This window comes from Rhinopithecus roxellana, chromosome 6 (assembly GCF_007565055.1).
Source record: "Rhinopithecus roxellana isolate Shanxi Qingling chromosome 6, ASM756505v1, whole genome shotgun sequence".
Classification (NCBI taxonomy): domain Eukaryota; kingdom Metazoa; phylum Chordata; class Mammalia; order Primates; family Cercopithecidae; genus Rhinopithecus; species Rhinopithecus roxellana.
Window position 1 is genome coordinate 25,342,281 of NC_044554.1, and position 20,274 is coordinate 25,362,554.

A 20,274-nucleotide genomic window follows, 5' to 3' on the forward strand; every position below is an offset into this window, starting at 1 on the left:
TTTTCTATGATGAAAAGATTCCCCATATGGCTAGAAGAATGTACATCTTCAGAGGCCCAAGGGATTCTCCATTTTCTTCACAACTCCCAAACAATAAGATTTGCTATGAACTCCTCTGGTCTCTATGACATACGCTAGCCATAAACTGGTAGAGGAGGAAACAAAATATAAGGATCACTCATATTTGAAGTGATGGATTACTAAGAATACTGATAAAACTCGAGGTAGTGGACACATTCTAAGGAATCTATCTTTAATTTTCAGAATGTACTCCCACATACAGCTGGGTCCTACCAGCTACAGTTGTACTGCATGACTCCCACTGCATTTGCAACAATTAAGGGCAGCAGAGGTAGACACCTGACTCTAGTTGAACCAATCAGATTCCTCCACCCGGCAATTTGGAACTGGGACTTAGAGAAGTCAAATGAGTTCCGCATGCAGCTGAAATTGCCACAGGTTAACTTGGGGGCTCTTCAGATGCTCTTAATTTTTTAATAACTAAGTGAAAAAAGTTGCTGTTACAATGTTATCTTGCAACAAACTATGGAACTACTCAAGTCATAATAGGTGTCTATGAAAAGAAGAAAGGATCAGAAATACAGAGAGAAGCGGAGATGCAGACAGAGGAAGGATTCTAAAAATTTTCAGTTCCTGTTTCCAGTCTCTTCCTGAAGTCCGTTCTGACCCTTGAATTCCCCGTGTCTTTTTAATAAATTCCCCATTTTTGTTAAAGCCAGCTCAAAAGTAGTTGTTATTTATAACAAAAAAGTCTTAAGGATCAAGGATTAAATAATAAAAAATTTAATGCCTGGTATAAATGTAGCATAGACCACTGATTATTTATAGAACCCTCTGAGTTTTAGCTGAATACCTGGTTGTTGAGGTAAAGCCTGCATTTCCCAGCCTCCCTTGCAGTTAGGTGTCACCGTGTGACTAAGTTCAGTCTCACAGGATGTGAATGAAGGTCAGGCATGCGACTTTGAAGTTATCTCCTTTAGACAAGAAGCCTGCCCTCAATTTCCTCTTTTACAACTTCTCACCAGCTGGATAATGGTGACCACTAGGACAATTGCCTTGAACCAGAGACAAAAACACATTTGAGAAGGACAGAGCCAATCTACCAACAAATGTACTGGTTGACCTTCAGGAGAAAAGATTCTACCAAGATCTTCAGACCACCTGCCTGACTTTGGACTATTCACACAACAGAAAATAAACTCCTATCTTATCTGCACCTCTATACTATGAGATCTTTTTGATACAGAAGACCGGACTCCCCTAATCAATACAGAGAGGTTGTCATGACAGACCTTAAGAGAAAATGCAGAATAAGCCAAGCAGAGGAGATGAGGGTAATAATTCTCATTCCAGGAAGAAAAACTGAATGAAGTGCAACATGAAAGGGACAAACATCAGTCCCGGGTTTCCCAGCTGGAAGTCGATAGAGAAAACATATTTAGTGAACTGAAATTGCTGAAGTCTAAATCAAGAAACTGAATAGATGTCTTTCCAAACTGAGTTCTGCACATCACCCCTTGCTGTGTATATGATTGATGCTTCTATAAGGAACTGCAGGATCCTGACAATTAGAAAGAGATCTGGGAAGAGTCAGAGAAATGAGAAAACGCACTCTCCAGGTGCCTCCAGCGTGTCTCTATCTCTACTCCTCCTGCAAACATATCACAATGCCCTTAATTATAATGTTTAGTACAGGTTTATGGGGAGAAGGGAAATCACAGAAGAGACTAGAGACAAAGGGCTCCCAGACATTGTTCCTTATCCTAGGTGTTTATAAACATTTGTTGATTCACTGACATTCAGCTATTAAAAAAGGTAGAGCCTCGCCGGGTGCAGTGGCTCACGCCTGTAATTCCGGCACTTTGGGAGGCCAAGGCGGCCAGATCACAAGGTCAGGAGATCGAGATCATCCTGGCCAACATGGTGAAGCTCTGTCTCTACTGAAAATACAAAAATTAGCCGGGTGTGGTGGCACGTGCCTGTAATCCCAGCTACTTGGGAGGCTGAGGCAGAAGAGTCACTGGAACCAGGGAGTCGGAGGTTGCAGTGAGCCAAAATTGTGCCACTGAACTCCAGTCTGGCGACAGAATGAGACTCCGTCTTGGAAAGAAAAAAAAGAAAAAGAAAAAGAAAAAAAAAAGTAGAGCCTCAACACAATAACTCTAAGAAATATCACTCATCTGGGTATTTGGATTATTAAACTGAAGTATTCACAAGGTATAACCCAAAGGTTACAGGTTTTGGCAAACTGAATCATGTTAAGTGAATTCGGCAGGCAGTCCACTAAGATTTTATAAGATTTGTGATTGTTAATTTTTTGTGTCTACTTGACCCGGCTACAGTGCCCAGTTTGTTTGGTCAAACACGGTCTAGATATTGGTATGGAGGTATTTTTTAATGTGATTTACACTGACATTTATTTTTTTTTAGAGATGGGCATCTCACTATGTTACCCAAGGTGGTCTCAAACTCCTGGGTTCAAACGCTCCTCCCATCTCCATCTCCCAAAGCATTGGAATTACGGGCATGAGTCACCATGCCTGGCCTCAACATTGACATTAACATCAGTAGACTTTGAATAAAGAAAATTAATCTCCATAATATTACTGGACTTCATCCAATCAGTTGAAAACCTTAAGAGTAAAGACTAAGGTTTCCAGAAGAAGCAACAATTCTGCCTCAAGATTGCAACATAGAATTCCTGCTTCAGTTTCTCACTTATTACCCTGCCCAGAAGATTTTAGATTCAAGACTGCAACATCAGTTCTTACCTGAATCTCTGGTCTGCCAGCCCACCACAGTCATGTGAGTCAGTTACCACTCTCTCTCTCCCTATCTCTCTCTCTTTCTCTCTCTCTAGATAAATAGATATATTCTGTTTCTCTGAAGAACGCTGACTAATATAGACTATATTGCTAGGAAAAATGCAATCCTAGCCAACTGCAGCAAAAAAGTAAAAGTAAATACAAATAAAACTGTGTTCTATAACAATCACTCCACCTTTTTCCTTCCTACCTTAGGAAAGTTTTGATTTATGAAATCATTCTTTTCACAAGAGTAAATTATTCAAAAAGCTTGAGACTAGTTCCTCTTCTCTCCCTGAAAATTCACCTTTTCAGGTGAAGAAAAGAAAATAAATCTTTTCTTTTCCTTCCCAAATGATGGTCACCTTACTAATAACAAAATTCATGCTCATGAGACAGTAGATTGATATCTACAAATCTCACCCCCACCCATGAGCTATCTGATGACTGTGACTCCTGCTTTTGCTGTCCTGTGTGAAGTAGCTAAAACAGTCATCTTTAGGCCACAGGTGAACAGAGGAGAAAAATCACTGGGTCAGAAGGGGTCAGGCAGCACCCATCAACTCATAGTACAGAGGCCGCTTCCTTTGGTGCACACACATATGAGACCATAACTATTAGACTCACATCTAGCAGATGCTCTGAGCTCAATGAATTACAGGAAATTCTTAGAAGCCAGAGTATTTCTACACAAATACCAAGATCCCAGAAGCCAAAAATAAACTTTTGATTTGTTGAGGGACCTCGGAGATATTATCAGGTCTCAAGGAGTTTCAGTTTCAGACATACTCTCAGGAACTTAAGTTATTTTGGGTTAACTTAGGTCCAGGTGACAGACTGAATCCACACACAAATGGACCTGAATTCTTCAGTTACTGACTTAGGAATGTCCATGGCATCCACTAAAATCAGGTCATTCTAGAGCAGGCAAAACTTCTCAGATTGCTTGTAAGTTAAAATGCCAAAACTCCTATAACAACCAATAAAGTAACACTTTAAGATTCAAGTATGATACATAATTAAAAATCAACTATCACTATTTCCTTTATATTTTTGAACTCAAATTAAAACTGAGACAGACAAATTCAAAGTAATAGACAAAGGTAAAACAAACACTGACAGGAAATGGAAGTTTGAATTCTGTTTCCAGCAATAATGGAAGACAAGTAATTAAGTGAAAAACCTACGAGTACAGTATACCCAATAATGTTAACTAGCAGTTTTAAAACTCATTTTGACACCTGTCTTGGCAAGGGAAGACAGTCTAGGAATTAATTCCCCAACCAGGAGAAACACAAGAAACTGTAGATCTACAAAGACAAGTAAGTCTCAGAGTAGGAATATTCCCGGGACTGCTTGCCAATCCTTGACAAACCAGAGTTCAAGATTCAATAAGTTTGCACTTGAGGGATGACAGGCAGAGTCCAGGACCTGAGTATAACAAAGAAAACCTACCAAAACCAGGACCCTTGAAAAAAGAGCATTATTGTCAGTGTCTGAAAGAAATATCCCTGTATAGTGTCTATGGAGACACCTGCCTATTGCAGCTTTGCCTCTGAGTGGAGGACAGAAAGAGGTTGGAGAAATTTAATGATCTTCAATTCCTAATCACAAGCCTCCATCTCAGGTGTCTAAGGCAAGAATTCACATCACCTATATAGTTCAAAATAACCATATTGGAAAATGCAGATTAAAGTGACCCAGGGTTGGTAGGATACACAGTTTCCTGACAAAAGGAACCCAAACCTTCTATAGACAAATTCACTTTAATACATACCTTAAGAAAGTCCCACAGTTAATGCTCTGAGATTGGCTCACAGTGAAAAGTCCACCAAATTCCAAGGAACAAACAACCATGAGGGAGAATCAAGATTTAAACTAGTAACTGCCAAGTAAGGCCGTCAAAGATGGCTGCTTTTATAATAATCAGAAGAAGCCTACAAAATGAGTTTACCTGACATATTTAAATAAATAAAAGAGACTACTGAAAGTGCAATGAAGAAAGAAAATACTATGAGAGCTGACCAGACATATTTGAAAAAGAACAAAATAAAATTTTTTGAAGTAAGCAATGTGATAACTAGAATTAGGAACTCAAAGTTTGGATTAAGCAACAGATTAGACAAAGATGAAGACAAATTTGTGAACTGCGAGACATATCTAGATAAGTTACTCAAAATGAAACACAGTGAATCAAAAGAGTGGAAAATATGAAAGTTAAAAGATGTAAAAATAGAGATTCCAACATATATCTGTCTAATTAGAGTTTCATAAATGGATGAAAAAAAGATGTAGAAGAAATACTCACAAATGTAATGACAGACATTTCCTGATATGATGAAGATGCAAATCTTCAAATCTAGGAAGTTCAATGTCTTTATCAGAATTACGTAAAAGAAATCTATACCTAGACATATTCTGGTGAAACTACAGAATATCAAAGACAAAGAGTTCTTAAAACATCCAAAAGGAAAAGACAGATTAGCTAGAAAGAACAATAATTTGACTAATGGATGATTTCTCAATGATGATAATGGAAGAGTGGAAAATAATAATTTCAAAGTACTAACAAAAATGTAGCTGTCAACCTAGAATCTTATACCCTATGAAATTTCTCTCATTCAATCATTCACTCCATTTAATAAAAATATATTATGTACTTACTATGTGTTGGATAGTGATGAGAATCCATCAATGGATAAAACAGACAGAAAACATTCCTGCTCCACTAGAGTTTACATTTCAATGGGGGAAAAAATAATAACTCTAATATGTAAGTAAAATATGGTATGAAAAGATTGGACCCAGATAAAGGAAGTAAGATTGACAAGTAGCAGAGGTCTACAAATTTAAATAGGGCTATTGGAAGAGAATTCATAAAGAAGGCGAGATTTAAGCAAAGACTTCAAGTTAGTTAGGGATTTCTGGCAAGGAAGAGTGTTCCAGACAGAGATAATAGACAGTACAAAGCCCTATGTCAGAGTATTCCAGAAACAGGAGGCCAGTGTGGACGGAACCCACATAAAGAAATATGTGAGAAAGTCTGAATTTATTTTAAAAGAATGATTGATCGATCTGAAATTCAAAATAGACTCTAGGCAATAGGGCATCCATGCAGTAAACTCCTTTACAACAGCCAACATAAAACCAAATGGAAATTTGACAAAACCAAATATGCTTTCTCCTCCCTATCTTGTTTCCCCACCAGGTAAATTCTGAAATTGAGAAGTTTGTTTCTGTTGGCTTTTAACATCCAAATAATTACATATGCCAAAAGACCAACATCTTTTTCACACTTAATCTAAAATTGACTTTTAATACCTATAAAAGTATAGTTGTTATACTGCGTTTGCTTTCATAGTTTTACTACTAGTCTTGTACTTCTTACTTAAAATTGCTCAGTGTTAATCAGAAGGCCTAACTTCTGTTAAAGCTCCTCCTCTTTGGATAGAACTGTAAATGTCCATTCTCAACTTCACTCTATTTTCAAGATTTTCAATGATATGCATGAATTATTTTTACAATAGAAAAAAAGTTATCTAGTAAATTTTAGAATTCAGGGAATAAATTGCATTGTAACAGCTGGGACATCCAATGCAATATTGAATACACGTAATGACACTGGACATTCTTGTCAGTTTTATTTTGGAGAAACTAGAACTGTAATTCAATGGCATAAAAAAAATTTAAAAAACTATGACCTACCTTCCTTATTGACAGCCAAACCACCACAGTCACACGGTTATATATCACATGGTTGGGGATATTAAGGAAAAACAACAGCAACAACCCTGGCACCCACTCTTCAAATAAAATGTTTGCATTTTTATTGTCACATTATTTTCTTGCAGTGTGTATAGTTAGGGGAATGCTATTTTAATATTGTGCTAAAGGAAGTGAAACTAACACTTAAAAATTCATAAGAAGAGTTTTCATGTTCTTACATTAGCATTCAGAGGTAGAGTAAGGGTGATTGGAAGGCATGTGAGTGTGACTCAAACCCACATCATATTTGTTTATATTAAAATAATGCCTTCCGGATATATGGCTTTGTCCTGAATCAAAGTGCTAAACATTAATTTTTGTGTGCATCACTCTTAAATGAGAATAACTAATGTAATACCAGGATTTGGAGTTTTAAAATTATGAATTCTAAACATATTTTATCCAAACCACAGTATTCTCACTGGTCTCCTTTGGAAAGAATGCAGTGCACTGTTAGTGAGTTTTTGTGGCATTTCATATGCTTAATCAGTAGCATATTAAAATAAAGAAATATGTGAGAAAGTCTGAATTTCTTTTAAATAATGATTGATCAATCTTAAATTCAAAATAGATTTCTTCTAACATTAATCTAAACATAGAATATTTTCTTTGACATTATGTCAGAATTCTTTTAAATAATGATTGATCAATCTTAAATTCAAAATAGATTTCTTCTAATATTAATCTAAACATAGAATATTTTCTTTGACATTATGTCAGAATTTTTTTTTTCTTTTTTGAGATGGAGTCTCACTCTGTCACCCAGGCTGGAGTGCAGTGGCACGATATCAGCTCACTGCAACCTCTGCCTCCTGGGCTCAAGCGATTCTCCTGCCTCAGCCTCCTGAGTAGCCACACCAGACCAATTTTTGTACTTTTAGTATAGATGGAGTTTCACCATGTTGGCCAGGCTGTTCTTGAACTCCTGGCCTCAAGTGATCTGCCCACCTCGGCCTCCCAAAGTGCTGGAATTACAGGCATGAGCCACGGCGCCCAGACCTAGCTGTTGAAATTTTTATTCTTCAGTTGGATTTTTCTTCTTCTCCTTGTGGTAGAGTTTGTTTTTTGTTTTGTTTTTGTTTTTGTTTTTGTTTCAAAAATGAGAACTTGTTACAATGGAATTATTTTTCATTCAACAAGACAAATATGCTTATCTCTTAATATCATTATAAAAACTTTTATATTTGGGATATTTGCATTTTTAATGGGTGAAATAATGCATGGACATGTCTAATCTCAGATAATATGAAGTGACAGATTTAACTGGTTTATAAAATACTACTGAAACCTGAATTGATTTGTTTCACTGGGTTAAATATTTGTTTTCCATCCATACTAATTTAGGAAGCACCTTGTATGTAAACAAAGATAAAATTTCTGGAAGGTTTTTCATTTCTTCCCAATACAGGAAGTAGAATAGTTTTAACAAATATAAATCTCTCTGTGACCACTTTTTCTCAAAAATAATAGATAGTAAACCCTTTCTTATTGAGGGTGCAGAGTAATACTCATCCCTCCAAGTACACCTAAACTTTGAATAAAAACGTGGTATTTAGGAGCAATTTGCGCATAAGGTTTAGTTCAGTTAAAAAATGTCAAGGACTCTCATTGCCAGCCAAGATAGAAGAACAAGGATCATATTTACCCTCATACCTTAAACAACTAACAAGTCAAACAAAACATACGAAACAATTTTCCAACATTGAACAACAGGGACCACAGAAGTAGGATCCTGATAGAAGAAAAATAAACTAGGGAATAAACCCAGAAAGAGGGAATCTAAACAGAGTCCAGTGTTCTTTTTGCATTGAGAAGACAGAGATGAGAATTTGGGAGGCTCAATGCAGTTACAATTTGCAGGGCAGAGTTTACCAAAGTAAAAAGAGCTGCAAAGAGAAGAAGCTCGTGAGATCTGCAGAGGGTTCCCCTAGAGTCTTCAAGCGGGTACTGATCAGGGCATGTGTGTAAGCAAACTACATGAGACCAGGCAATGACTGGAGAGGAGCAGGAGGAGCAATTTCCAGAGATCACATAAAGCTGGGAATGGTTATTTCCAAAAGCCAGAGGGGAGAAATATTATATTACACAGGACATGCATCAAGAAATGTACTCAGAATCGTATTGCCTTAGTAATGGGAACAAAACCAGCCTCCTCTGGTTCCACCTAGCAAAGTTGAAAAAGTAGTTGTGAAAGGATAAATATGTTTTGGAGCAACTTAATTGCATCTCAGAACAAAGCTCAAAAGTATTTTCTTAAAAAAAATACTAAAACTTCCATAAGCTCACGATGGTTGAGATCCAATCAAAAATTATTAGATATGCAAGAAATTAGGAAAATATGACCAATGAGAAGGAGAAAAATCATTCAACAAAAACTGACCAGTGAATGATGCAAATGACAGAGATAGTTAAAGCACATTGAAACAGCTACTATGACCCCACACCATATGTTTAAGAAGGTAGAGGAAAGCATAAGCATGTTGAGGAGAGCCATGAAAGATATTTTTAAAACCTAAATCTAAGTGATAGAGGAAGAAAGTACAATGCCTAAAATAAAAATTATACTGGACAGTATAAATCCCAGTCTGAAGGCTGGAGAAATTTGCAATCAGGAAATACCAACAGGCTGGACAAATAGCAATGACATCCCTTATCCTTTGAGCAAATCAGTTAGGCAGTGGTGGTGATGTTGTGGGTGTTTTCTTTGTTTTGTTTTGTTTTGTTTTGTTTTGTTTGTTTTGTTGAGACAGAGTCTCGTTCTGTTGCCCAGACTGGAGTGCAGTGGCTTAATCTTGGCTCACTGCAACCTCTGCCTCCTGGGTTCAAGCAATTCTCCTGCCTTAGCCTCCTGAGTAGCTGAGATTTACAGGTGAGCCACCATACTCGGCTAATTTTTGTATTTTTGGTAGAAACGGGGTTTCACCATGTTGGTCAGGCTGGTCTCAAACTCCTGACCTCGTGATCTGCCCACCTCGGCCTCCCAAAGTGCTGGGATTACAGCATAAGCCACCATGCCTGGCTGGTTATTTTTTATTTCTTTGTTGTCACAGTTGTGGTTATTGCTTTCTGTTTTGCACTCCTCCTCTGATCATTCACTTTACCAGTAGTAATTAACAATAATTGGACAAAGAGAAAAAAAAAGCTCTTCCTTCCTTTACTATTTTAGCAAACGAAATAAAATATATAATGAAGTAAAAATTTTAAACAACTAGGTAAGATAGCAATGAATTGGACACTGCATAAAAAAATTAGGAGAGTTAAAGAAATAGCAAGAGAAATTGTTGTACAAAATTAAACAAAGACAGAAAAAGGCTGAAAAAATTAAGAGGACACCAGTGAGCTGTGAGATAACTTCAGGTGGCCTGATATACATGTAACTGGAATCAAAGAAACAGGAAGAAAACAGAAAAAAGTGTCCCCAGGTTTTAAAATCTCATGTCTGTGACCCATCCCTTAAAGCATGGGATTAGATGAAATTGTAAGGAGAGAAGAGTGATTCTGCTCTGACTTAATGGTAAAGTACACAGGGCCGGCTAACCATTGTCTTGAAACAGACATTAAGAGGACTGTTCTTTTATTTTAGTTATGCATCTTGAGCTCAATGGCCATCCTTCAAATGATGCTAGTCTTCCTATTCCTTATAAACATCCTCCCAAGTTGATATATGTACTGGGTGACCTTATGAGAGGGCGAGATGAATAAAACAGTCCAGGCTTAGAGAGAGAATAATTTTTCCAGGCTCTGAAACTCTGTCGATTTCAATGCACCTCTTTTTCTTTCTCTCTCATCTCCGTTCTTCACTTTCTTCAGATGGAAGCTTTACTATCTCCTGGTATATCACCGAGCTCCTATTCGAAATCACATTTGAAGGAGTATGTAACTAACATGTACTCCTTCAAGAGTTTCGTAACTCTTGAAAGCATGGTAGGATTGATGGTATTCATTCAGGTATATTTTTATTTATTTAAAATCTTCTATGAGTTAGATGCTATGAAATGGACTGGGAATATATTCATGAACAAGGCAGATACATTCCTGATCCATGGAAATTACAGACTGCCTAGAGAGATTGGCATTATACTCATAATAGCATTAATAAATATATAATTCTTTAAGATACTAATATTAATATTTGCCTCAGCCTAATTCCTTTCTCCCAGGTTCTGTTTTATTATCACAGGGCACCAGATATCCCTGTAAACTATATATTCCAGAATTTTTTGCCAATTGGCTTCCAGTTTGGTTTGGCCAATAAGAGGTGCTGGGGCAAGATTAGAAGGTAGTAGGAGCGGAGAAATCGCGGATCTTCCTTTCTCAGATATTAATTCTTCTCTCTTTGTTTTGTGGTGGTATCTCTGAAAGGGACTAGAAACCTCTCACAGGGGTCCCAGCCTTGGCCCTGATTTTTCCTCTTCTGCCATACTATCCCTTGTCAAATTTTCTTCTTTGGTGGTTCTAGCCTTGCTATGCACCCCCAGAAGTCACAAACACACTCTCCATCTCTGAGTTAGCTCATTTTCAGTTATTGCTTTCAATACTTTCACCAGTTGTGTAACCAATCCCCTCTACTAGATTCAATCTCCTTGAAACACCTAGTACAGTTTCTGTTTCCCTGACTGATACATATCATTCTGATGAGTGCTACATATGTGGTCCAATGAGCATACAAATGGGAGATCTAATCTCTTCTGAGGAATTAGAGATAGTTTCCTTAAAGAACTAATATTTAAACCAAGAACTAGCGAATGAATAGAAATTAGCTAAGGGAAAGGAAGCAACCACAGCCACATGATCAATCATCACATTTACTTAAGATATCGAAGGACTATTTTACAAAACGCAATTTCTCGCTACGCTACAGTTGACATATTTCTATGTCATACTTCTTACTGTGCCATTGGGCCTACAGCAAACCTGCCAGCATCTATCTCAGATGGCTAACTCAAAGGATTTTTGTTTTTGTTTGTAAAGTTGGTCCCGTTAAACTCAGGCACATTTGCTTTCTACCAACTCTGATGTCTTTGCAGTGCCAAAAAAAAAAAAAAAAGAAAAGAAAAAAAGAAAAAGAAAAAGAAAAAAGAAAAATGCATTGCCAAGGAGAAATGTCCAGCTGTGAATGTCCTTACGCACTTGCTTTTAGCAGCATCTCCAAAGCATGGTCCCCACTTGGCCATCCTCAGGCCACATGTTTAATCAGGACTTTTAGCATGTCAAAAAGATTAGGTTGGCAGACTGAACGACTGCTTCTATCTTTCTATCATTTTTATAACATTCTTTGTCACGTGGCTGCCTAATTATTAAGATCTACTTTACCAGTAAAATAAAAAGCCCTGTTCTTCCCCAGCTGTCGGATTAGTTTTACCGATTTTCTTTTGCTTTTATCCCCAATATGGCTCAGCACAGCACCTTTACTGATCCTTTGATACTTTATGTATTACAGAGTTTGGGGCACACATTTTGATTTTTAAAAAATATTGCATTAATATATTATTTATCTTGATTTCAGAGTTGTTTTGTTTTGTTTTGTTTTGTATTCCCTTAAATTTTGTACCTGAAGCAAGGACTTCATTCTCCTGGCCCTGGTCCTGATGCTGAAGGAGTCCTGGTTACTCCCTGAAAGAATTTTAGCCTGTGCTGAGAGTAGAGTGGGACACGTATGCCTACACTGCCCCAGAGGCTCCCAGCCATTGGAAAGACAGAAACAGCCGGAGGGAGAGAGGGATTTCATTCTCTTAAATCACATTCAAAGACAGGTCATGGAGCGTGCTCTGAGCAGAGCGTGGAGCATAAACAATTTTGAATATTAGATACAATTATTTCTGAAACATTTGCCTCTAAAAATATGTATCATAGGTGTCAAATAGATTTTAAGATAAAAAATATTTTTTAAAAATGAACTTCATATCAGTCCTACTTCTTTTTTTTTTTTTTTTTTTGAGACGGAGTCTCGCTCTGTCGCCCAGGCTGGAGTGCAGTGGCCGGATCTCAGCTCACTGCAAGCTCCGCCTCCCGCGTTCCCACTATTCTCCTGCCTCAGCCTCCAGAGTAGCTCGACTACAGGCGCAGCCACCTCGCCCGGCTAGTTTTTTGAATTTTTTTTAGTAGAGACAGGGTTTCACCGTGTTAGCCAGGGTGGTCTCGATCTCCTGACCTCGTGATCCGCCTGTCTCGGCCTCCCAAAGTGCTGGGATTACAGGCTTGAGCCACCGCGCCCGGCCTCAGTCCTACTTCTAAGATCATAATCAAACCACAATTAGCAAAAGACATTAAAAACATAGGAAAACAAGATATTACAAACCAGAGAGATAATTTATTCATGTGGGCTTCTCCATAGCTACACCCAGGCTTGTGTGTATTTTAAGCTATCTATTTTGTGTGTGTGTGATTCTTTAGCATTTCTACTTGATTTCTCAAGGGCTTGCTTTTACAATTCCTAGGTGTAGCCTACATATATGCCATCTTCCATATCAATGTTAACAGGCCTCCATTTAATACAAATAGAGCCCAGGATGTGGGGCTCCTAATGTTTTCTTGTTTGTACATGGTAAAGGCATTCATACCTTCATCTCCTCATCTCCTAAATGAAGGTTTTGGACTAAATGGCCATTAGCATACTTTGCCATTTTCACATCCTGTGATCAAATAATTCTGTACCACATATACATTTTATACCACATGGAAGGCTTAACTTAAGTTGACCTTATTGGTACTTTTTTTTTAATCTTATCTTTTCTTTAATACTGAATTTGATTTTGAAATAACTACAACTAAAATGGAGCACTTGGACAACGATTTGTGGACTTCCAATCATAGCAAGAGTTTTGATTTCATACATTAGGCCTCCACTGATCTTTCCCATACTCTCTTAGGTTCCGTTTTAAAATTGTATCCTTCTTTCATCATATTCCCTAAAATTTTCCTATATCTCAATGCTTTGATACTTTCACATGCAGAAGAGTGAAAGCATAGCACTGCTCACATTTATTAACAAGTGTTTATTTTTTCTTTGCCCCCTCTTTCCCACTTTTTTTCTCTATTCTCTTTTCCTTTGTCTTCCTTTGACTCACTTTTCCCATTTTCTCCTTTCCTCTTCTTCTTATTTTCACTTATGACAGTTAACATGGTCCTAGATGTTCCAAAAAAAAAAAAAAATAAGCAAGCACAAATAACATTACAAATTGAATTTTATTCAACAGTTAATTTATGCATATGAAATTCGATGCATATAGAATAACACAATAAGAAAAAGGTATTCCAAACTGAAATGGGTTTGTGATTATAAATGGTATGTGGTGACTGAAAGTAACTTTAGTAGGGAATGAGCAGTCTTGGGAAAAATGGAAATCAGGATTCTAAGGGAAATCAAAATAAAATAATATGTTGGGTGTGGGGCTAGGAAGTGATTAGGAGATGAATACATGCAAAAATGCCCACATTATTTTAGCTCTTTTTAGGGAAGTTGGACTCGTGACAACTCTTCTGACTGTTGCCTTACCTTAAAAGCCTTCCCCAGGCATCCCCAAATTCAGTGGTCCAGCCCCACTTTGTTTTCTCACCTGTATTCTAATACAATCACACACAGAACTTCTGTTACACCGAAGGTACTTATTCACTTGCACATCTGCTGTCCTGCTTCCCACTAAACGCCAGTCCCCTGTAGGATGTGGCTGTACATTCTTCAGCCTTGAATCTGAAATCTGACACATATCAGACACCTATCTTCAAATTCTCTGTCCCCCATTTACTATTCATGCAGACACACACAATATTTGTTTTAATATTTCAGAGTCACAATCTCCTTATTTGTAAAATTAGGAAAATATTATCCCTTTTTGTGTTATTCTATATGCATTGAATTAAAATAAAATAGATAGGTTTGAGCTTTCCTTAAAAACTTGTTTTTGAAAGCTTAACACATTTTGGAAGAGGTCTTCTCTGAGCATCCTATATTTGTCATCTAAATTTTTTCAATATAATGCTATGAAGGAGTTTCTGGTCCATTTTGGAGCCTACAGAGTCTTTTTTAATGATTATTTTTCTCTTTTCTCCCTCATCTTCAATAAGTAATATCAGTTAAAACTCTTCGTAGCTTTAAATGAGCATTATGGACAAGAAAAGAAATACCTAAACTGAGTAAGCCAAATTAGTCGTGAAAAATTATGCAAGCGTCTGAAGTATGAATTCCCTCTTCTTGTCAGCTTTATGTAGTTTAAGCAACTAACTATATTTCTAGCCAAATTTAACAAGCTAACATCTTAATTATGCTGACTAAGCCATTTTTTTTTTATTTTCTCAAAATTCTGACACAATTCCCAAAAAAGTGAAAAGTGTGCTAATGAAAATTAATGATATCCAAAGGAAAAAATTTGATGTTCTGTGGTACAAAAATATCTTATGAAGTTTGGTTGTGCTCTCCTTGCTTAAAGTACACAATAACAGATAAAATGTTAGGCTTTTTCTTTCTTTTGCAACAGCATATTACTATAAAAATATGACACTAGGTCCCACTATAGTAGCACAAATCCTATTTTGTAGTATTTCACAAATCCTAATTTAATATGTGAATCGAAGAGGACATTTTCTTATTATATTTGCTTTTGTTTTTGATATTTGCTCATATTAAAAGATGAAGTAACAAAAATTTACAAAGATTTCTTCATTTTTGTCCCTAAAAGATTATAAAGTGTTTTGCTAATTTATTTATTATATAATTTGTCATGCTTCAAGCAATAATGAAACTTATTTTTACAAATATGAGTTTGAATAACTTGTGTTTTACACCATTCATATATGGTTCAACTGACTCACAGTTTTTATACGTAACTTAACAGTTTTTATATGTAAATAGCTCATTTACTTAAAAAGCTATCTGAAATAGAATTCAACACGATACGAGAAATAATAAGTCACAAGTGTATTTACATTGATAATCAGAAATAAATGTCACTTTTACTAAATTATTAAATTTCATTTAAATTATTATTTATTTAAATTAGTAAAATTATTAAATTTTACTAAATTCAAAGTTATGTATGCTGTACTTTAAGAATATAGAACTTTCAAAATTTCAAATTTATGAAATATATTTTTATCAAAAATATACTTTGTAAAATAACCATTTTGTCTTGTGTTTTTTTGAGATGATTAATCAATGCTAGATTAATATATTCTATATTACATATAATAATCATATTTTCAACCGATTCTTCAGAGACATATATATTGCATAAATGGAGAGAAACACAGGCTTGCCAGTTCTCTATAAACTTCAGCGATATTTGAAACCATTTTGCACAGTTCAAAAAGAGTAACATTTAGAAGTCTTACAAAGTAATTATCCAATTTACCATTTCCTTTTCATTCTAGTGAATTCACCACTGAAGCATTATAATCAAATATCACTCATAATAAACAAATAGCATTAAAAGTTGTATCTATTTCTTTTTGAGCTAATGTAAGTTAAAAGTTAATAATCTTAAACTTTTAACCTAAGTTGAAATTTATAGCCATATGATTTTAAAGCCCCAAATACGAGTGAATTTATACTTTGTAGTTCCAATTAAATAATTCAGAGGAAAAATTACCTTTGCTGGTGGCTCAAGCGCAGAATCCATGAGAGTCAGTCTCTCCATTTGTTTGGTATGTACCATAAGCATTATCTTTCTGTTTACTCCCCCTTCTCCTCTTTTTCTACTTCTAAGGGAGGCCAAGCTATATAAACCATGATTTAGTTCCTCTTTTTGACGTTACATTCATTTCTCCTATTTTCGTATAATGGTAAAGAGGAGGAGTAATATTTATGAGCTCATGATTTCCACAAATTGCAATTACAAACACCAGTCCAATTCTTTTCTTTTTTTGCTCTATGGAATATTTTACATGTGCTTAATAGAAAAAATTGAGTAGCAAGCACAGATTTAAATGTGCCATTAAGAGGACAATATTGTCACTGTTAGGTGAAAGCCCCTGGGAGAAAATAACTTGTCTCTCAATCATAATCTGGCTTCAGTTTCTCTGGATTTTACAAATCCTTCCTAGAGAAGTCAACAAGTAAAACAAACTGGGCTTACCACATTTAAAGAGTCTTGTAGGGCAAGTTGGTTATCACCCCAGGAAATAGAAAGAAAGGGCAAAATGTGTGTATGTGTGTGTGTGTGTATGTGTGTGTGTGTGTTTGTGTGTGAATATGTGCATATGACAATTATTACCAGTGTTGACCATTTTCACTCAAATTCAATTCTTCTGTACTTGTAACTCACTCAAAGTTAGTAGTGGCCATGAGGCTAGTTCTGGTCAATGAAGAGGGAGGGTTGAAACACTTTCTTGCCAGTACCTGACTGTACAGCTCTTCTCTGCAGCTGACTCAGTGATCGCCAAAGCAGGTGTCCAAACAGAGCTTCCATCAGCTCAGGCCTCAAGTGGTTCTGATGAACAAAGCTTCCTTATAAGCTATTTTGGACTCGTAGCATAAATGAAAAATAAACTATTTTATTAAAACTACTGAGATCTGGGGGGTTGTATACTATAACCTAACCAATTCTGACTGACTCAGGAATTAGGTTATAATTAATATATTTTGAAAAGCAATGTGCCATTTAATATCCACATCTAGAAGAACAACAATATCCTCTGCTCACTCCAGTATAATATATGGGCTACCTTCCATGTAGAGTGGATATGAGGAATAGCAGTATGAGAGAATGGAAAGAGGAGAAGGTTAGAAGACCTGGATACTTGTCCAAAGTAATGCAAACTAATTAGTAGCAGAGCTTGGTCCGCTCACTAACTTGTATGCAATACTGTGGACAAGTCTTTTCAGCACTCTAAACTCAAGTTTCTCATTTGTAAAGTGGAGACAATAATAGCTTCTCTGTCTTATAACAAAGGTGAGTATCAAATTTTTATATGTTGCCATTACTAAATCATAGGAATATATTCTATTCCTCTCTAAATTCCCAATCTCCTAGTAAAATATCTTGCAGTACAATCAGTACTAAATAGGTATTTAATAATTAATGGCAAATTCTATTCCAACAATTATGTAAGCCTTTAACTAATGTCTACCTCTGGTTTATAGAATACCCTTCTTACCATGAGTTCCACATTGATGGATTCAAACAATCATAGAATGAAATTGTTTAGGAAAAAAGCAATAAAAAATAAGAATGGAATAATAAAAGCAATATAATAATTTGCATTTGTATTTTTATTGTTAACAAAAACAAAATAAGTTTATTATTTCATTAACAATAAAATAATTCAAATAAAAATGTAGTATAACAATTCTGTATATAACATTTATATTGTGTTAGATATTACCAGTAATCTAAAGATGATTTAAAGGGTCCTGGAACCAGTATCCTGCAGATACTGAGGGACAACTGTATGTGATAACATGTTCTTTATGAAGTACCTTGCTAGCAAAGTGTTTAATTACTTTTTAATATGTTAAATATTTATTAATCATCTACCACATGTCAGGCACTGTTCTGAGCATTGGAGGAGTGAATCAGGGAACAAATTAGACAAATTCTCTGCTATGATGGAGGAAAATAGACAGTGATAGGCAAAGGCTGTGTGTAGTAGAAGAGGGGAGGAAAGAGTGAATTTCATAGATGGCCAGGAAAGGCCTCCTTTTAAGCTGACATTTGAGCAGTGAATTAAGTGAAAGAATGCAAACCATGTAGGTACTTGAGGGACTGGCATTCCAGGCAGTGGGCACAGCATGTGTAAGGTCCCTGAGGTGAGAAGAGTATTCTGGTGCTTAAAGAATAGAATGATCATGTCCTTTGCAGGGATATGGATGGAGCTGGAGGCCACTATCCTTAGCAAACTAACACAGGAACAGAAAACCTAATACCACATGTTCTCACTTATAAGTGGGAGCTAAATGATGAGAACACATGGACACTTAGAGGGGAACAACACACACTGGGGCCTTTTGGATGGTGGAGGGTGGGAGGAGGGAGAGGATCAGGAAAAATAACTAATGGGTACTAGGCTTAATACCCAGGCGATGAAATAATCTGTACAACAAACCCCCATGACACAAGTTTACTTATGTAACCAAACTGGCACTTGTACTCCTGAACTTAAAAGTTAAAAAAAAAAATAGTATTAAAGCCATTTAGACTGAGGCGACATGAGCAAGTGAAAGACTATAAGGGATAAGATCAGAGAAATAAAAGAGGAACCAGGTCCCTAGTAGGCTATGATGAAGACAAGGAATATTATTCTTAGCATTAGAAAGTATTAGAAGGTTTTGAGTATAGGAGAAACATGATTCAACTTACATTTCCAAAGGATCAACAAGTCACCCAGGCTGCTTTGTGGAGGACAGACTGGGGAGGGGGGTGCAATTACAGAGCAGGAAAATGAATTGGAAGGCTACTGAAATAGTCCAGGTGAAAAAGTTGGTCCCAACTCCCTTGATGATATATGCATATATATATATTCAAACCAGGTTTTCTTATTGCAGCCATTCACAGGGTCTTTCCTATATTACTATGGCAAGAGTCAAACTGGAGAGCCAAGAACGTGTCTGCATATGCAGAAATATATATATATATACACACACACACACACACACACACACACACACATATATAAAACTATATATATACACACATATATAGCGCTATATGCAGGAATATATATAGCACTATATACATACAGCTATAGTCAGAGATAGTATCATGATATGGATGGCAGGAAAGGAGGGCTTTGCTTTAACAGATGTACAAGAACAGAGTTTGTGTAGGAGAAGGAGGAGGAAGAGAGAAATTTTATTTCCTAAAGGTTAGTTATTTTGAAAACGTGTTATTTGATGAGAAGGATCAGGAGTCAAGATAGTCTAGATAAAGAGAAAACACAGAGGCAACATATGTGGCACACACACATAAACACACACACACACACACACACACACACACACCACCAAATAAACAAAAAGAATGGCCTGTGGATCTATTTCTGGAGAGACATGAGAAGAGTTATTTAGAAAGAAGAACCAGCAGGAGGCAATGTAGGCTTACGAAGTACAACAGGTACATCAGCCTAGAAATCTTCAATCAGTCAATCAAACCTTTCATAAGACTTGTAACTAATAGGGAGGAAAACATACTGGGAGGCATAGGATTACTGTGAGGTGCTTTGCAAAATACTCAGTAGTTGTTGGTTTCTATTGTAACAAAATTTCCCTTCGTTATGTATGATTAGCAAAATTGCCAGTGCCTGCATTTACAAATCCTAAACTCTACAGAGTTCATTTTCCTAAATTTCAACTAAATTTGAGCTAATCAATAAATGGCCCCCTGACAATGTAGCCCAGAGTTTAATTCCAGAGAAACCAGGAAGGGACCAGTGTTACCAGGAGCAAAGTATTATCCCAAAGAACAACTACAAATTCAATTGTTCAGGTTGGTTGGAGGTCATGTTCTACATGAACAGGAAAAGGACAGAGAAGCATTGTCTGAGTAGTCCATCCCAAAGAAACCACAGGGCAAAGTTTGGGACAAAAGAAGAAACAGAAACGTTAAAGCTGCTGTGCATTTGCATCTTGAAGTCAGAGCAGCCAGGAAAGCTCTTCCAAAAGCTGCTTGAGAACTTCTGAGACTATTAATGTTGGCACAGCTCAGTCCCATAGACCAGCAGCTCAACAGAAATCTCTGGAATTTCTAAAGGT

General features: G+C 36.4%; 1 protein-coding gene across 2 annotated transcripts in view; it reads right to left on the reverse strand.

Moving 5' to 3' along the window:
• The window catches only part of TFEC (transcription factor EC), a 216,415-nt gene extending 200,147 nt beyond the window's left edge, over window positions 1-16,268 (reverse strand). For both annotated transcript variants that reach the window (XM_030933392.1, XM_030933390.1), the window contains exon 1: window positions 16,175-16,268. The gene's annotated coding sequence lies outside the window, so the exon portion shown is untranslated. The remainder of the gene's footprint in view (window positions 1-16,174) is intronic.
• Window positions 16,269-20,274: the final 4,006 nt, after the last annotated feature.